At 34.4% G+C, this 19,107-nt stretch overlaps 1 protein-coding gene across 37 annotated transcripts in view; it reads left to right on the forward strand.

The window, feature by feature from the left end:
* Positions 1 to 19,107, forward strand: part of PTPRD (protein tyrosine phosphatase receptor type D) — a 2,309,829-nt gene that overhangs the window by 1,198,366 nt on the left and 1,092,356 nt on the right. The window contains exon 1 of one of the 37 annotated variants that reach the window (XM_063787984.1): positions 3,075 to 3,141. The exons of 35 other annotated variants lie outside the window; for them this stretch is intronic. The gene's annotated coding sequence lies outside the window, so the exon portion shown is untranslated. Of the gene's footprint in view, positions 1 to 3,074; positions 3,142 to 19,107 lie in introns of those variants that run through there. One more of the 37 variants, XM_054658678.1, reaches the window with a different exon arrangement.

The raw sequence follows: 19,107 nt of genomic DNA on the forward strand, positions 1-19,107 counted from the left end.
AGTATGAAATGAAATGATTTCACATTATATTTGATTAGCATAGGTATGTTCAAAGTGCTTTCACAATATTTTATTTAATCCTGACACAAAGTCTGAAAAATTGACAAGTTGATCTCATTTTATAGATGACAAAACTTGAGTTTTGAAGAGGTTAAATGACTTTCTAAATGCAATTTTAAAAAAATAGACTAGCATTTCCCATGTCACTACAAATACTGCTACTTCCAGATAATTTTATGTGCTTTTAATCAAGTTTGGTTGTGACTATAATTTTTTAACTCAACTTCCCTCAGGTTTCTTTCAATTTTTTTAATACCCTGAGTTCAAACTAAATATGATGGCTAATTAGAAAGAATGAACTGGAGTTTTTTAGAATTGGAGGCATCAAAGCAAAATTGTCCCCTCCTTAGCAAGGAGAACTTGCAGCTGTTCCAAATGTTTTTGGATTTGCACAGACCCAAAATAAGTATGCTTGTGATAGAACACAAACCTCTAAGGTTTTTACTTGAATCTGTTGTCCGCATGTAAAATTAGAATTGATTTTAACATAATGGAAAATTATTGATGTTTGTGGAATGAATCTATATCAATCTGAATTTATTTTACCTCAGACTTTAAGATTAAAACTCTAATTTTACCAAGCAGATTAACATTCCATTTAAATTTGTGTCTGTGACAGCTTTCCCTAAATGCCTTAAAAATAACAGTCTGCTTCTGTAGCACCAATTTTATAGCAGAAGCAAGTGAAACTTAAAAATGGCTGCCTTATGTGTCCGCCAAAGAATGGGATAACAGCTTCATTAACCCTGAAATTGAAGATTATGCTTGGAAGGGGAAGCAGTATATCCAGGTTTTTGTTCATTGGTTTATTTTGTTCACTGATCTTACTTGGTATACATAAGCTGTTAGTAGAAACCCAGATTAACTATGAGTGCAGCAGACACAATTTATATTGTGAAAGTACTTGTATTGAGGGAAAAAAACAAATATTTTCCCAGTGAACATCTGAAAATTGTGAAATAATAGGTCTTACAGGAAATGAGAACAGGATTTGAACCAACAGAAGCTGGTTTATGGCTTTATTCTGCTAGTCACCATGTGACTTTGAAAAAGTCATCTGGCCAAGTAGTGTCTGAGTATTCCTGCCTATCAAATGGGTAGAACAACAATAGATTGAATGAATAGTACAAATAAGTCATGGAAGACAGATATTCTTAGGAGAAAGCAGAGCATGTTAAAGTCCTGAGGAAAAGGGAGAGCACGTCCTTGAGCATATTGTGGAAGTGGAGAATAAGGCAAGGAATAACATTAGAGAGGAAACCAGAAACCAACTAAGTTAGAGCCTTAAAAGCCACACAAAGGAATTGGACGTGTTCTGACAGCAATAACATTCACCGAGCATGCTCTGTTCACAAGGCAGTGTTATCAATTTATATACATTATTTAATTATCATAAACTCCCCATGAGGAAACCAAGGATCAGAGAGGACATGAGGCTCATTAAATAGCACAGCTATTAAGTGGGAGAGCTGGGACTCAAATCACATTCTGTCTTATTTCAAAATCAAGACTTACCCACTCATAACACTGCATGGAAAGATTTCAAACCCAACCATGAGACGATCAGATTTTCATTTTAGAATGAGTTCTCTAATTTCAGACAAGAGAACCGATGTGGGGAAGAGGCCTAATTGAAGACAGATGAGTTGGGAAGTTGATTCAGCCATCTAGAAATGAGAGGATGGAAGCTGGAAGTAGGACAGAAGCAATGCCCTCAAGAGATATTTAGAAGACAGAATCAATTGGACTTGGCAATTTATTAGGTAAAGGTGAGAAGAGAAAAGCAGGAGACGAGAATGCACCCAGTTGTTTGTTTTTTAAAAACATTTCCTACATCTATCCTAACCTGTAAATAAACTTAGACATTACTCACTGTTACTCAAAAGCACTCTGCTTTTTCTCCTTCTGGGACTTCAGTGATGCTCTGTCCTCCCTGGAAAAGAAGTGCTTGCTACCCCATCCTACCCGACTAACCGGGACAATGAAATCAATCGTTCCTGCTTTTAAAGGCTTTTCTTGCTCTTCCAAACACTTGTATCTTTCACTTCCACTACTGAAATACTCATATCTCTCAGTGTCTCTATTAAAGAACATATTGAGAACTACTTGAGTACTTTTTTTCACCTTAAATTTACTGGGTTAAAAATTTTGTCCTATTACTAATCCCTAAAGGGTAATCTTATGGCTTTTTGTACAGGTTAGGTATTAAATCAGTGTCTGTTGAATTTATATTTAGTTGCTTATAAGGGAATGAAGTGAGATCCACTAATTTATCAAACATTTTAATTCTTGGCTCATAAATCTCATTAGAGAGGGTTTTTAAATTTTTTTTTCATTTTATTTATCTATTTTATTTTTGAGACAGGGTCTTGCTCTGTCATCCAGGCTGGAGCGCAGTGGCGCATTCTTGGCTCACTGAAACCTCTGCTTCTAGGGGTCAGGTAATTCTTGTGCCTCAGCCTCCCAAGTAGCTGGGATTACAGACACATGCCACCACACCTGGCTAGTTTTTGTATTTTCAGTAGAGACGGAGTTTTGCCTTGTTAGCCAGTCTGCTCTCAAACTCCTGGCCTCGAGATCTGCCCGCCTTCGTCTCCCAAAGTGCTGGGATTACAGGAAGAGAGGTCTTTTTTATGCCATCTGAAGGAACTCTGTGACTCATAACCCCTGTTTTTCTCTATCTCATTTCTGTATTTTACTTCCTGCATAGCAGTTATTGCTATCTGAGCAAGACTGACTACATAATTACACAATACTTAATAAACAAATACGTAATTTGGTCCAGTTCAAAATGCAATGAAAATGCAGTCCTCTCGTTAAAAGTTATAAAGAGATTCAGGAAGGCAAAAGTAAAGCATTAAGCCAAGTGTGTGGCCCTTCTAAAGTCAGAGCCCTGTGTGATCATATAGGTCATGTGCCCATAATGCTGGCCAGCAGGTAATTATCTTTTAAATTTTATGTGTTTCTATTTCTTTCATGTCTCTCCCTCTTTCCATTCAACTCCATGGAAAAAAGGGAGCATGCCTGTCATATTCTCAGTGCCTCATGGGAAATAAAAGATTGGGAGATGATAGCTACCTGGTAAGTATTTGTTGATTGAAGAATTATTTTAGGTTTGAGTCTCACATTCTGAAATTCTTGAGGGTAAATTGTCCTGTCAAAACTCTTTCTTCCATGTAATTTGATATGATGGTTCTAATCTTGCAACACAGTGTATCTAAGAGATGATGAAGATGGGTTGGTTTGTTTGTTTTTAATTAAAAACCAACACTCACCATGTTGAATAGAGCTGATTATTATCCCTAGGATATATCCCTGGACTAAACGTACCAGGAAGACTCAATTACCACCACCCCCTTAAGGCCGTCCTTCCCTAAATGTATTTGATATTCTGTAGCCAATAATTTTAAGGATATTGCTACTCATTCTACTCAGTACCTATTTTTTGATGCAAAGACCTTAATTCTCCATCCTTGCCAATCTTGCCTCTTTCAAAAGCATTGAATCAACTTTTATGAAGGAAAAGAAAGAACCTGACTGAACACAGTGAGAGGTTAATTTAAGCTATTGTTTCTGTGACATGGTACTATTCCACTAAGTGTAATATCTTCATCAGATGGAATTCAAAACTTTAAGGGAAAAGAATTATTGCCTTTCAGGCACTCAGAATACCTTTTGAGATGTATGTGAAAAAGATAATTGAAGAGTTTGGATTGTCCTTTGAGAAGATGTCAGGAGAGAGTTTGAATCCAATCAAACATTGTTTTAAATAATAGGAGGTGAATTCTCAATAGAGCTATGCAATACTCATTTCTAAAGGAAAAAGAAAAAAGGTGTTGCAAGGGAAAATTCTACTCTTTCCCTGAAAATTCTCTCAGTTTTATAAATGTGGATTCATTCCCTAAAGTCCAAAATTGGACTGGTATCAGTAATTATGTATTACATGTAAAGGGCAAACTCACTGTGAAATATAATACAACCTGTCATTTATTAAGTGACTGTCATGTGGCAGACAGTGTGATTACTACTTTAAAAATGTTATCTAATTTTATCTTAACAATCCTCAGAGACAGATATCCCTCTTCTGTGCTTTACAAGTAAGGAAATCAGAGCTTAAAGAAACTTTATGTATTGACCAAGTTCATAAAGTTTAAAAAGGACAGAACCAAGATTGCCACCAATGTTCAGCTGATAAACAAATGGGTGATATGGGCTCATAGACTTTTTCAAAACAGAGAGTTTATATAATTTCTAGTTTGGTTTTCTTTGTTTTTTCGGATGATGATGAATAAGCCTTTAATAATAAAATTCCGACAGCATAGTCCACTATAAGGTTCCATTTAATTGTATTTGTGCAAATCATTTCTTGCTTATTACTAACCAGTTAAATGTGAAACATGATTTAAAATAAGAAGCTGCAAGATATTTTATAACTTGTTTGCCCAAAATGACTGTCCTCATCACAAATAGCTGCATGGAATAACAACCCTACATCAAGATGGAGTATCTGATGCATTGTGGTATAATATGAGGTGGACTGCTAAGTTCCACTGCCAAAATTATATCCCTCCATTGATCTTTCCTCTGAAATATCCTTAGTGAGATTTATTCATCTGTTTTAAGACACTGTGTTCAGAAGTTCTTGAGAGAGTACAAAAAGTGCCCCAGAAATTGCTAACATATTGGTTCACCAGAGCCCATAATTTATTAGACTGTCTTATCAAAAATGTGAAATTTTGTGCCAAAAGAGAGCTACTCTTTTGGGGGATGGCGCATGAGAACAGAGAATTCCATAAGGTACTCTGAGAAAAACAAATACAAGTAAAAATATATTTAATAGAGTGAAGAGAGGTGTGGATGAAGACAAATTTGGGATGAAAGTTGGAGTTGGTGGAGTGAGAGTCTGAACCCCTTCGCATAGTGACTGGGATGAGATGAGGGCCTTGAGGAGAGTGGCCTGAGGCTGGGAAAGTAACTGTAGGAAATGTGAAAGGGAGATTACTAAAGAAGAGAACAGACTGAGATTATAATGGCCTTGGGGGGTGAGAGTCTCTATCTGTGCCCAGACCTGTATGGGCTGCATGCTGGGAAGGCAACCACAGTGGCTGCAGTGCTGGCAATGTAAAGTCAAGTGACAGGAAGCTACATACATAGAAAATTAGGCAACAATTTCAGTAGGCCTGGGTGTTTGAGATGCAGTGTGGTATCATATTACACTTGTCACTTGCCACAAATACCAAATTTACAAAAAGCGAATTTGTTATCATTTGAAATAAGGCATAATTATTAAAATATAAAAGCGGGTCATTTGTCTGTTTGTAAAACAGAAACTGACTCTAGGTAATTCTGGCCAAAAAAAGAAAAGAAAAGAAAAAAAGTGCTATATATGATTTGGGATAAAATTGAGTTTTACATAAAATTTGGCTGTATAATCACTTTTTTCTACTCTGCTGGCTCAGACATCTAGGCATAGCAGAAAGATCCCGTGAATGTGGTCATAAGACATGGATTCACTATGTGGCCCTGGCATACTTCACTGACCTTTTCCTGGCCTCAGTTTCTTCACATGTAAAATGACAGGGTTAGTCTAAGTGATTCCACAGGTCCCTCTTGCTTGCAGGGTCATAGGGTCACTATGCATTTAGTATTTCATTTCCCTACACAGAAAATCTTTTCAAAAACACACATTTCTTCCCTAGGGATCTTTTTTGTGTGTGCATAGTGCTGAAATTCTCTGTGTTGTGAATTCTTTGGTTAATTTAAAACATTAAGAGAAATGCTCTCAGTTAACAGGCAGTCATTCTCACCATTTGCCTCTGGTGGTAATGGAAGTTGCCTGTTTATGTCCTTTTTTCAGGTGTCAGACAGCAAATACCTCCTTTCAACTTCGCAGCATACAACAATTTAGCTCTCATTTCAGAAACGTTAGCAAAAGGCTATTTCCACTTCATGTTTAATGATTTCAATGATGCCTAGTAGTAAGTGGCATTGTATTACATCCAACCATATTTTAGAGTAAAAGAGTAATTTGGCTGCTTTTGTTTAGAAAGTTCTGGATATTGATGATGATCTTCATAGGCACTATTTCCACACAAACCCACAGAAAATGCTTACAATTGAGAAGAAAATAAAATAGTTTGCTAGCTTAGGATTTATTTTATATTTGGGTGGTAATCTTAGAAGGCACAATTTTATGAGACAAAAGTCTTTGTTTTCACCCTTGCCTTAATTATCGTAAAAAAAAAAAAAGGCACAATGCTTTGTATCCTCAGGGAATTTATTATTTATTGCAAACTCTAATATATTATTGGGAATTGAATAGAAACACAAACTATGTCCCAATCTGGAGTTTAATATGTAATCTATTTTATGTCTATTTTGATGGAAACCCATCTTGTGGTTCATTTCTTTTTCAGGTTAATGGCATATTTATTTTTCTAGTCCAACACACACACACATACACACACACAAAGAGGTTTTGCAGCTGTGGTGGAAAAAAAAGGCAAACATGTATATTTGGCCTACTTTTCATTTGATGAAGGCATGCACGCGCCCACACTTATTCTAAGCCCCAATTTAGGTCACTGAACATCACCCAGTCAGTTTATCACAGCAGCTTCTGTTTGTAGCACAACCATGGTAGCAGAGTTCTGCTGCATGTGTTTCTTGTTTGCATGTGTATGCAGGAAAGCATGTTGGGAAGCCCACGACATGTGGCAATAATAGTTTTAATATACAGTAGTAAAATGTTGTCATTATTCAACTCCTAGGGTAAGTGTGTATAAATAACAAAACTAAAATACAGTTTCAATGAACCAGCATCATGGTTGCTTTATGGTGTCTTTTTCTAATTCTAATCCCTAAAACTTCCTGTTTCAAAGCCTCTTTTCCCTCCACCAGCAAAAGCCACATGCCCCTCTTTTCCTAGCAAGGAATTCATAGTCAGGTTCTGGCTACTCTGGTTTTTGCTTTTCTTATATTTTTAATAAGGATCACATGTGTGGATTTCTTCCCAATGGGGAATGCTTGTGTATTTCTGTGTGGGGAAAGGGAGACATGGAAAGGATCCAATGTAAGCTGGACATAGGAAACAAAAAGATGAAATATGAATGGCAATGACAGAAATCATTTTTCTTTTGATGTATATGTCTAAAAGTATTTTATTTTTGGTATACATTTCCATTGATTTCTGAGTTCAAATCACAGAACGAACTTTCTTTTAATATAATTTCTGTGTGTGATTTATAGCAAAGCTGTGTACTGAATTTCAAGCACCCATTACTGAAATACCGTATGAACTGAATGCATATTTCATTGTATTGATTTGTGCCAGTAACCTCTGGTCAGGAAGGCTACTTCATTTATCTAAGCAACTGATGCTGTCTTTAAAGACATCTAGCATTTATTGAATTTGTATAAGGCTGCTTAGTGAACCTTACTATAATTTTCATTGTGCCATATTACCTTACAAATGTGTTTGATAAAACATTTATTAAAAATGTGTTTCATATTTTCTTCTTGCAGGTAGTAAAAGATGGTAGTCAGTCAGGCCAACATATTACACATTTCATTTATTCATATGCTTTTAAATAAAATATTTAGATTCAATGTTAGACCAAAGTTTTTTATCTTTAGCTGTATTGTATATGCCGAAAAAATATTAGAAACCTTAGACATTTTTCATCTAAAATATGAGTTTATATATGGATTAAAATCATTGAGATACTGACATACAGCAAATTTGAAAATCAGCTGCTCCCATGGTACTCTACTGGGATTTGAAAGTAACCAGTCCTGGGCTTTTCTATGATTTCTTGGGAAGTAAATTTTTCAGCTTATTGTAGTTACTGATTCTCCCTTATGGTGGGTTCCTTTGCTTTTGTGGCTTGTACTTTTTATATTGAGCTCATCTTAGTGACTTGTTTTTCAGTAGAAATTTTAAGTGCTCTCAGTTCTAGCAGTCTCCTTTAATTTCTTTTTTGAATTTACTTCTGTTTACTCACCCGCTGTGTTACTGGTCTTGAATTAGTTTAATTATATTTAATTTAATACTGCATATTTGAAGTGGTAAATGATTTCCATGTCAGGTTACTGGACCATGTTACTAGGAGTGGCCCAAGCAAACAGTTCCAGATTTGGAGAAACTCAAGGTAAAATAAAATATTCATATGCATAAAAAATTACCTAATTCCAATGTAATACATTCAATGATAAAGATATATTAAAGCTTGCTATTGGATATTGTTTTAGATTATATATGCAAGAGGAGTGGCCGGTGCATAAAATATTATCATAGAGTAACCCTGACTTTATAAAAATATTGTAGGAACAGTATACTGAGATAAGCTCAGCACACATATATTTGTCTTTATATTAAAATAAGAAAGCTACATATGAGAATATTACTCATCTATCTTTGTCAGATAAGAATATTCTAGAATAAAGACACATTTCAGAAAAGTTATACTTCAATAATTGTGTCTAAGTTTTGATGAAAGAAAGTTCAGTCTCTTATATTCTTGATAAATACTGATCTTTTAAAAGGCCTTAATATATTTTGCAATACATTGCATGATATAAAAAGTCTCTAACACACCAGACTAATACCAATATTGGGAAATTTATATTACTTAGAAGGAAATAATTAAAAAATAGAATGACAGGAAAAAGAAAATATGATTACTGAGAACACACTTTGTGCCAGACAGTATGAGGGATGTTTTATGTTCATTATTTTATTTAATCTTCACAATTGTTATTTTTGAAAGATAAGAAAAACAGCCCAAAATCTAAAACTAGTAAATGGCAGTATTGATTTTCAAACAATGTTCTGTCTGATAACCCAGATCCCTATTCTTTCCTTAATATAATGCCTCTTAATATAATGTCGGGTTCCTTAAAATATATTTTATCACAGCATTTACTAAGAAGTAAGTGGAAGCTGATGAAAATTATTCTTTTGTTTTCCTTTGTTAATTGAAATGAATCCGCTAATTGAGAGTGAGAGATTCAATTTTATTATAATGTTTTAGGGCTCTTAAAAAACAAGTAATGCAGGTATGAATCTCAATAAGGGCACATTTGTAAACATGGCACATACATTTTAGAATCATTTATATTTGAGCTGTATGAGTTAGGAAAAAATGCTTGTCGTGCTTATGATTTTCTTAAATGCTTTCTCATAAATGGTATTTTATTTGTTTTAGATTTCTCTGGTTCAGTTGAGTGCAGTTTCCAGCTGATTCAAAAGTTTAAGAAGTGATACCCAATTTACACATATAATAATTTCCTTTGCTGTCAGAATGTTTAAGAAAACAATGAAAAACAAAAACAAAATTGTGAGAAGCATCAATAATGATTCAATCAGTATACTGATAAAGTAAATTTCCTGTATTTTTTTCTCTCTACTGCCAATGTTACTTTCATAGCTTCTGTTCATGCATTTGCAGAATCCTGTCTCTTAAAATTAACCAGTTTAGCTGTACTTCTGGGTAACTTACCCCACAGGCAGATTGCCTCCCTGTTCTTATAAGGTCAATAAAAATTAAAAGTCTTCCACTTTCCAAGTATTTGGGTTTTAAAAAAATTACTACACTATAATTTTTCCTTATATCTAACCAAAATTTTACAAGATAATTATGTGAGAGGAAAGGAAACAAAGTTCTTTTATCATAAATATAGTAATACAATTGCAACTAGCTTTTATGGAATGATTAGTGTGTGCAAGGAACTGAAATGAGTTTATGTGTGTTAGATAATTTATTCCTTGCAAAAATCATGTGAGGGAGATACTCTGATTCCAAATTTTACAGAGGAACAAGTAAAGAAACTGAGTCTTAGCAGCGTGAAGACTACAGAGGGAATAAACAGTGGCACTAAAAGTGAAATTTGGCTTTTTGACTCTATATTCTAAATCACTATGGTATAACAATTTCAAAAAAATAGATTTTGTGTTGATTGTAGAAAATTTAGGATAGGACAAAAATTTCTTCATATCCTATTATTCAGAGGTATCCACTTTTATTTTGATAAATCTGGTATACTCAATGTAGATACCCTATCTGTTTATATTTTCAACAAACTTTTACATGTATCACAATTAAACATGTACAGATATGTTTATAGAACCATTATTTATAATCATGTTAGGTAGAAACAACCTAAATGTCATTAATAGTAAATTGGATGAATTCACCATTGTATATTCATATATTAGAATTCTACACAGCAATGAAAAAGAGTAAACAATTATCATATATGATGTCATCATGGTTGATGCTCAGAAATGGAGCCAAAAAAGCCAGACACCAAAAACAGACATGCTTTTAGGTGATTTGTTTAAATTTCAGATATCGATAAGCCAATCTACAGTATTATAAATCAGGTAATGAGGGATTGAACTTAAATGGTGGTGGTAAGCCTATCTAATTTATCCAAAAACAGTATTTTATGAAATAAGTACTATTACTATTCCTATTTACTTATGAGAAAACTGAAGTTAGGAGAGGGTAAGTAATTTACTAATTTTCACAATGCTAATGGCAAACTCCTAATTCAAATCTAATCTGTTGAGCTCCAGAGCTCCAGTGCTCAGCATTATAATAGACAAGAATCAGAAAAAAAAAAAAAAATGCCTTTTCTACGGAAGACACATTCATCTCAAAAAAAAAAGAAAGAAGAAAGAGTTCATATTAGATATTTTTTCAAGCCTACTGTTCCTTAAACATATTCTTTATCTCCACTATAAAATTGCTCATTAATATTCTCCTTCCCCACAGACTCTTTCCTCAAGCAACCAACTTTGTCAGTCTCTCTTATCCCAAATCACTCTTTCAATCCTGCTCCCTGCTCTCAAAAACTTGCTTTAATCCTCTTGCTTTTGGGAATGGTATTGAAAACTCAAGAACATATCAAATCTATCAAAATTCTCCCTCTTATCAGTTTGAAATTGTGAAGAAAGAAAGAGGCTGATCTACACTGGAAAAATGAGTAAATATTGTGAACGTGAGATGTCTTGATTTCAGTGAAAAGGTAGAAGTTTGTAGAAAAGATGGAGGATGCTTTTCTTAATATTTCTTGAAGTCTCACATTTTTCAACCATGTAGTATTCTTCTATCTCTTACTTCCTTAATTCTTTCTGTTTATTTACTTCATGGAATAGAACTTCAGCTTAGTGTTTACTTCAAGTTTAATGTTCTAAGCCTTCTAATTGAGAGTGAAAGACAGAGACAAAAGAAGGCAGATTTTGAAAGTCCCTAAGCCGAAAACAAAGTAATGGCCTAAACAATGACTGGCCCTTACCATCTTTTTAACAGCCCTTTTCAGGTGATAATTTTAATGTGTTTCAAAAACATTTTTCTTCTTAGGTATGTAAACATTCTCCTTAAAATCCTATTTTAGCTATTCAATTTTCTCAGTATATTTTATTCCTTTAAATAGAGAGCAAAGGTAAATTTTAACATTAGCCCTTCATATTCCAAACCAAAGTTATCTAAATAATACATTTTTAATGCACAGGGAAAATAATAGCAAAATTAAATGGCAAACTTGCAATTTTTTTAGCACAAACAGATTAGTAAACATGCAGAAAATATGCAAAGCTCTAGTGTTTACAATGTTTTAGCAAATTACAAATTATCTCAAGAAAGAGAAAAGCCAAAGGACAAACATCAATACACATTCCAAGGCTACATAAAAATGATTTCAGTGTTGGAAAACATTCTTAGATGGAAACAATGATGATAATGGGGGAAAATACATTTTGTTAAACTGTCTCCCCCAAGGTACAGGATAAAAATTCGATTTTGCACCAACCACAATAATGTCTTCTAGAGAGCATGCTTTATTCACAGCTTTATTTTGCTTTAAAAAAGAATAATCTAACAGAGCACAAACCCAAACCATAACTTAGCTAAAGCACAAGTCCTGAATTTACAATTTTATTAATTCAAACTGAAGTAGATTTACCCAGGCTAATGTTATAAAGCATGCCCCAGAGCAGAATGTTTCCCATGAAGTGTGTTTCTAGTGATGTCTATCTACACAGTTCTATTTAATTTAGGATTAAAGGGATTCTAATGATTTTCTTTATTTTCACCTGATTTCTTCTACTGGAGTTAGATGGACATTGTTGCTTTGCCTACAACTTCTATGGTGATTGGTAACCCTCGAGGAATCTGAGAATCCTTCACCTTAATCAAGAAGCCATTGCAATTTTCCATGTTCAGTTATAACTTGCAAAAATAGGATCAAATAAAGAGAAAAATATTAAGCTGCAACTACATTGTAAATTTGTTGTATCTCCTTTTCCCAAAATGCATAGCAGAGAAAATCAATATCATAATGTTATTTATTCCTACTGAAGAAATTGTGAGTTTTAGATTTTGAAAGGAATTGGGAGGAAATGAAGGAGAGTGTTTCCTATAAGAAATGCTTAGTGTCTGGAATAATAAACAGCTGGTTAAAATTGACAAATCATTAGGGTGCCAACGGGATGTTATCCTGCATCCAGAAATGATGAGGAAATAAACATGATTTTAGGGAATCTAAACCACAAACCAGTTGATTTTGTTCATTGGGGCAGAAAGCACAGAACGTGGCATAAAGTAGGGACTTGGAAAAGACTAAATTAAACCATCCCATCTAGCACAGGGCCACATAATTTTGTTGCAACATGTCTTCAGTTCCCACTCTTAATATCAGGACTTCTTGGGGCTCTGGCCTAAACTCTCTAATGTGCTACCTATGTACTCTCCAATTCCCTTGACTTCATACATGATCTCTGTGATAATGATTCTCAATGTTTATGTCTAGTCCTAGACTCTCCACTGAACTATAGGTTTCCGCATCCAACTTCCTACTTGATACTTGTACTCATGTATCTAATATACGTCCCACCTAAAATGGCTAAAATGTGTGTTGACGCTAATCAATGCAGCTGATACAGATATAGTAAACATGTATTTTTCCTATTCCAGTGTTGCTCATCTCAGTAAATACCACTAATATCCACTTAGTTACTAATATTCCAACCAGCAATAATCCTTAATATCTTTTTTTCACTCATTACTCTCTAATCCATTGGCAAGCCTTGTTCCACCTTCAAAATATATTCCAGATCTATACCAATCTCTCCAGTTTTCTCCATCTCCAGCTACACTTTAGTCTAAACCACTACCAGCTCTTGCCTGGAAAGGTTCAAAACTGATTTCCCAGTTTTTGCTCCTTCCTTGGCTTTCAGTTTTCTACAGAGTAGCCGGAGGCATGTTTAAGACAAAACCATAATGTCACTCAACTTCTTAAAACCCTCCAATGACTTTGCATTGCCCTTGGAATATAAACCCAAATTTCTTGGCACTGGCCTACTTGCACTCCTTAATCTGGCCACCTACCTCTCTAAATGTATTTTTTACCACTCTGTTCTGCTTACTAGATTCTAGTCACATTGGCCTTCTTTCTGTTGCTTGAATATAAGTGCACACAAGTCCTTGTGTACTAACTATTCCTTTACATAAACATTCTGTCTTCTTACCTTGCATGGCTGGCTTGTTCTGTGTTGCTCAGGTCTGCCCATCCAATCTAAATATTCCTCCTTTGAGCTATATTACATGTTTTATTTTCTCCATTTCACTAATTATCTGAAATTATCTTATTCCTTTATTTGTTTAGCTGTGTATGGTCTTTCTCTTGCCTCTCCATGCCACAATAATGTAAGTAGGGAACATGTCCACATGGTTACCACTATATCCCCAATGCCTAAAATAGAATACAAAACATATTAGGTGTTAAAAATGTTCGTTTTATAAACAAACATTTAAAATTTAGTTTAATTAATAAAAAAATTAATAAATGATCTTACTCGTTTTATCCCACTGTATTTACTTACTGATTTGTTTGATATTACACCACTGTTTATTCACTGGATTTATCACATGGTTAAAATATATTTTACAATGTAAGAGAACAGGGAGAAATGAAATAGAGTCATTTTTTATAGAAGTGCATGGAGGTGTGGAGAGTGATTATGCAGTGCTTTCAAAATCTAAGAAGTGCATCTTACTTCAGATATGATTTGCTTCCTGGAGAGAGAGAGAGAGAGAGAAAGAGAGAGAGAAAATATATCAATATTTAGAAATGTATCACAACTTATACATGTGATATCACAATTCGTACATTATTCTTTTAAGATTAGTTCTGGGGTTTTTTTTTGTTTTTTTTTTTTTTTTTTTTTTTTTTTTGAGACAGAGTATTCCTCTGTCGCCTAGACTGGAGTATAGTGGCACAATCTCAGCTTACTGAGACCTCTGCCTCCTGAGTGCAAGCAATTCTCCTGCCTCAGCCACCCAAGTACCTGGGATTACAGCCTTGTGCCACCACACCCAGCTAATTTTTTGTATTTTTAGTAGAGATGGGGTTTTACCATGTTGGCCAGGCTATTCTTGAATTTCTAACCTCAAGTGATCCACTCGCCTTTGGCTGCCAAAGTGCTGGGATTACAGGCAGGAGACACCGCGCCTGGCACCTCATTTTGTTTTGTTTTGTATTGTTTTTTTGCTCCCTATTAGACAAATGTTGAACCATCTCACCGTAATTTTCACATACCATATGCCCTCTCACTACATTATTTTTCTTTGCTTCTCTGAGCAACATTATGGATAATTTCTTCAACTCTGCCTGCCCATTAATTCTTCCTTTAGTTGTGTTTAATATATTGGTTTATTTACTCAGTTTCAATTATTTCATTTTTCTGAAAATTGGTACCCACTGAAAATTGTCTTATTTTTTTGATATGTCTTTCACATACTTGCTCAGACATCTTTTATTTTTAATAATTTTAAATTCTCATTTCATAATCTATGTTTGGAATTGCATTATCTCAATGTTTTGGTATTTCTAATCTTGATCTTGATCCTTGTACTGACTTTCGCTCAAGATTTCCTCATGTGTTTTATAACTATGGATTTGAGCTTCTACTTAACAGGATTTTATATTTATAAATCCTAAGTGTCCTCTGTTGAGAATGTACCCTTCCAGAGAAATTTGGTGATTAAATGTATGAGGTAACAACACAGGAATAAATTTTTTGTTAAATCTCCCTTTAGGATTTCTTTGTCCTTGTGGGTGGTATAAATTCAAACCTGAAACATTTGTGACAGATTTTTAGGAGAGACTTTTTATCACTTCTCCTAGAGATCCCAAGGCTCTTCTTTAAGATTGACAAATGTTGCAGGGAACATCCAAATATCACTGACTGCATATTAACCATTTCCACTTTTTTCTTCAGTTTTGGCCACTGGACATTTCTGTACTATATTTTTTTCAAGGATGCATTACAGTATTTGTCATATTTTATTCCAGTATTTCAAATATGTTTTGCATTAAGATCGTTTACTGTCGGTTTACAATATCTGACACAACTTTTTGGCAAAAATGAACCAACTTTCGTTTGTATTTTTATGTTTGCCCTGTAATAAACATGAAGAACTCACAATTATGACTGCATTAGTCCATTCTCACACTGTTATAATGAACTGCCTGAGACTAGGTAACTTACAAAGGAGAGAGGTTTAATTGACTCACAGTTCTGCTTGGCTTGGGAGGCCACAGGAAACTTACAATAATGGCGGAAGGAGAAGCAAACATGTCCTTCTTCACATGAAGGCAGAAAGAATTGCCGAGCCAAGAGGGAAAAATCCCTTAATAAACTACCAGATCTCATGAGAACTCACTCACTATCAGGAAAACAGCAGCATAGAGGTAACCACCCCCATGATTCAATTGCCTCCCACTGGGTCCCTCCCAGGACACATGGGGATTATGGGCACTACAATTCAAGATGCGATTCCGATGGGTACGTAGAAAAACCGTATCAATGACTGGAGGAAGAGTTATTTGTATTTCAGGGGAAAAAAAATAAGATATAACATTTGGACTTCTTGTTTTACAGAGAAAGGCTTGTCTATATTTTTGGCTCAGGCTGTTTAAACAATATATATATAGTAAGGTCAGTCATACCAATTACCCTTCATACCCAGCTCCTTTCCCCGTTACCATTCACCTTTTGCCACTTCAGTCCAAGTCCTGGACTTAGTCCTGACTGATATGAGAAATAAGGACTGGAGTTTTGGTATGAGAAAAAGGAAATGCCAAAGGACAGAGAAATATGATGTAATTAGAAAAGAGGGAGATTTCTCTGATTACTTGTGTATATATATCTGTATATATGTGTGCGTATGTGTATGTGTGTGTAATAGAGACAGAGATTATTATGTATGCATGTATGTATTTCAGTGATATTACTGAAACTCATAAGAATTTCATTGCAAAAATAATTTTCTATGCCCAGAATGGGTACCTATTTGCATTTATTTTTATAATTATTTCTATAATTGGTTCTGCAAGTCAATACCGAAATAGCTTGTTTATTTCTACCACCTGCCTAGTACAGATATACAGAGAAGGTAATAATATATATTTAATTTTTTCTTCACTATATTTTCCAACAGATCATATGATCACAATATTGGGACAATATCCAACTTAGTATTCTGTTCCTGCATTCAAATGCCAGGATTCTTTTATAGAAAATAGACACCCTTTATAAGAATTAAATGGTCGAATATGGAGAAGTGGATGGGTAATTCTAAAGGCTATTTGAATAAATTTGCATCTGAAAGGTTCTCAGGAAACTTCTTTTAAGAGAAACTTTCTGTAGGTGCATGTGCTATCCATAAATCAATTGATTTGGTTTGACTCCATTTCCTCACTCTTACCAGCATCACTAGAGTCAAAGCAAAAGCTCCAAAATTCTTTACAGTATCTTCCTTCTTCTCTCAATCAATAGTTATATATTTAGTAATTATCTGTTTTAACTGGAAGGATTTCTATATTTTCCAGATGCCACTCTCAGGAGCTAATCAAAATTCTGTAGGGGGTGGGGAGATGTGGTGGAAATGAATGGAAAAGATAATTGAACTGAAGAAAACTCTTTTTTTGGTTAGATAAAGGAAGTGAATTAGATCCACAGTTAACAATTATACGTCATTGAAAATATGTTGTAGTATTAGAAGGACGGATTTTGATTGGTCCTATTATCTGGTGTTTTCAATCATGTGAAAGAAAATCTCCTTTTAAATGTCCTCAGAACAGATACTGGGGACATTTAAATATTCCCTGCTTTATATTTCTCTCTGGGGAGAGTATCTTAGTTAAATTTTGGTTACCATTTGAGTAAAATAGACGACTGCCATTGAGTCATTATTTGTAGGAAGCCATAGATCTCTGCTGTTCCTTACCCAACTATGTTACCTCTGGCATGGAAGGTAACATATTGTGCAAGGCAGCAATAAATCAATGGGTACTTACAACTCATATTTTTCTATTTACTCATCTACCAGTGCCAGTCCAAAAAAAAAAAAAAATCAGTAGGTAAAGTTAGGTCCACACTTTATTTTTTTAAGAAAGTCAAAATAATACAGATGATAGGTATTAATAATTATAACAAAAATTCAGTTCACTTTAATATTTCCAAACGTACTTCCATGATTACTGATTATTCTATTTAGAACATGTATTAGTCTGTTCACATGCTGCTAATAAAGGACATACCCAAGACTGGGAAATTTAGTAGAGGAAAGCTGTTTACTGGGTAATTTAGCAAAGGAAAGATGTTTAATTGATTCATTCACAGTTCCACATGGCTGGGGAGGCTTCAGAATCATGGCGCAAGGTGAATGAGGAGCAAAGTCATGTCTTGCATGGTAGCAAGCAAAGGAGCGTGTGCAGGGGAACTCCCCTTTATAAAACCATCAGATCTCATGAGACCTCTTCACTATCATGAGAACCACATGGGAAAGACCCGCCCCCATGATTCAATTACCTCTCCCTGGATCTCTACCACAATATGTGGGAATTATGGGAGCTACAATTTAAGATGAATTTTAGGTAGGGTCACAGCCAAGCCATATCAGAACACTTTGAAAACTTTGACCTTTGGAGGGGAAAATGTCCAATAATAATCTACACGTAGACTCAGACAACCAGCACATTTTAAATTACTGAGTAGCATTCTACTCTGGGGGTGTCTTTAAATCACAAATACTTCAGAGAAAAATTGTAATTGTGTGTTAGGTCATGTTCCTCCTATGGTGAGAACTAGAGGGGATTGGAATGAAAAGCACAAAATCTGAGAAGCTGAATGTTGAACTATCACATTCTATGCTTAGGTACAAAGAACCTAATAAAGTCCTCCCTCTTACCAAATTGAGAAACAAGTGCTTTTATTTTAAATACTTATGCTAAAGTTTTTACTTCTGTTATTTAAAATTTTCTTATTCAGTAATACCTTCTCTTGATATGTAATATATTGCATGAAACAGTAAGAAAAGTTCTTAATGAAATAGCAGAATAGTGGATTTACAATTATTTTAGACACAGAAAACCTTAATACGAGTAACTACACAGAATTGTTTGCCAACATTTTGAAGTATAAAGTGATTGTAGGCCCAGAAGAATAGTGAAGTATGAGACATTGTGGGTATATAATACACCTGTATGCTTCATATAGGCAGAGTCTGATCTGGCATGGTTGGCTAGGAGTATAAAATTAGCAACAAGGCAATGTTATTATTTCATTTTCCATAAGAAGATAAGTTCTCTTTTCTAAGATTATGCCAGTAACTTCCATCTTGGTGCTGGGGTGACCACGTTCATAGGTCAAAGCAAATCTATCACTGTTCCTCAAAACACTAACTTTTTATACAAAATTTAACCCTGTGGGGGAAAAAAAATCATGTTTTTTAAATCTAAAAAATATAAAAAGAAAATATATTCCCATATGATTGAAAAAGTCTTAAAGAATTTTTCTAAAAATCATTTATCAATAAAGGACATTCTTCATTCTCAATTTCTTTATTTTTTGTTAAACTAAGAAGTTTTGTTCATAGGGTATATTACTATGACTTTAACAGTCAAGTTTTATTAGCAGAAACTGCAATGGAAATTGCACTTTTCACTTAAAGAATGATTGACAAAATATGGAAAATGTGC

This window comes from Pan troglodytes, chromosome 11 (genome assembly GCF_028858775.2).
Source record: "Pan troglodytes isolate AG18354 chromosome 11, NHGRI_mPanTro3-v2.0_pri, whole genome shotgun sequence".
Taxonomy (NCBI): Eukaryota; Metazoa; Chordata; class Mammalia; order Primates; family Hominidae; genus Pan; species Pan troglodytes.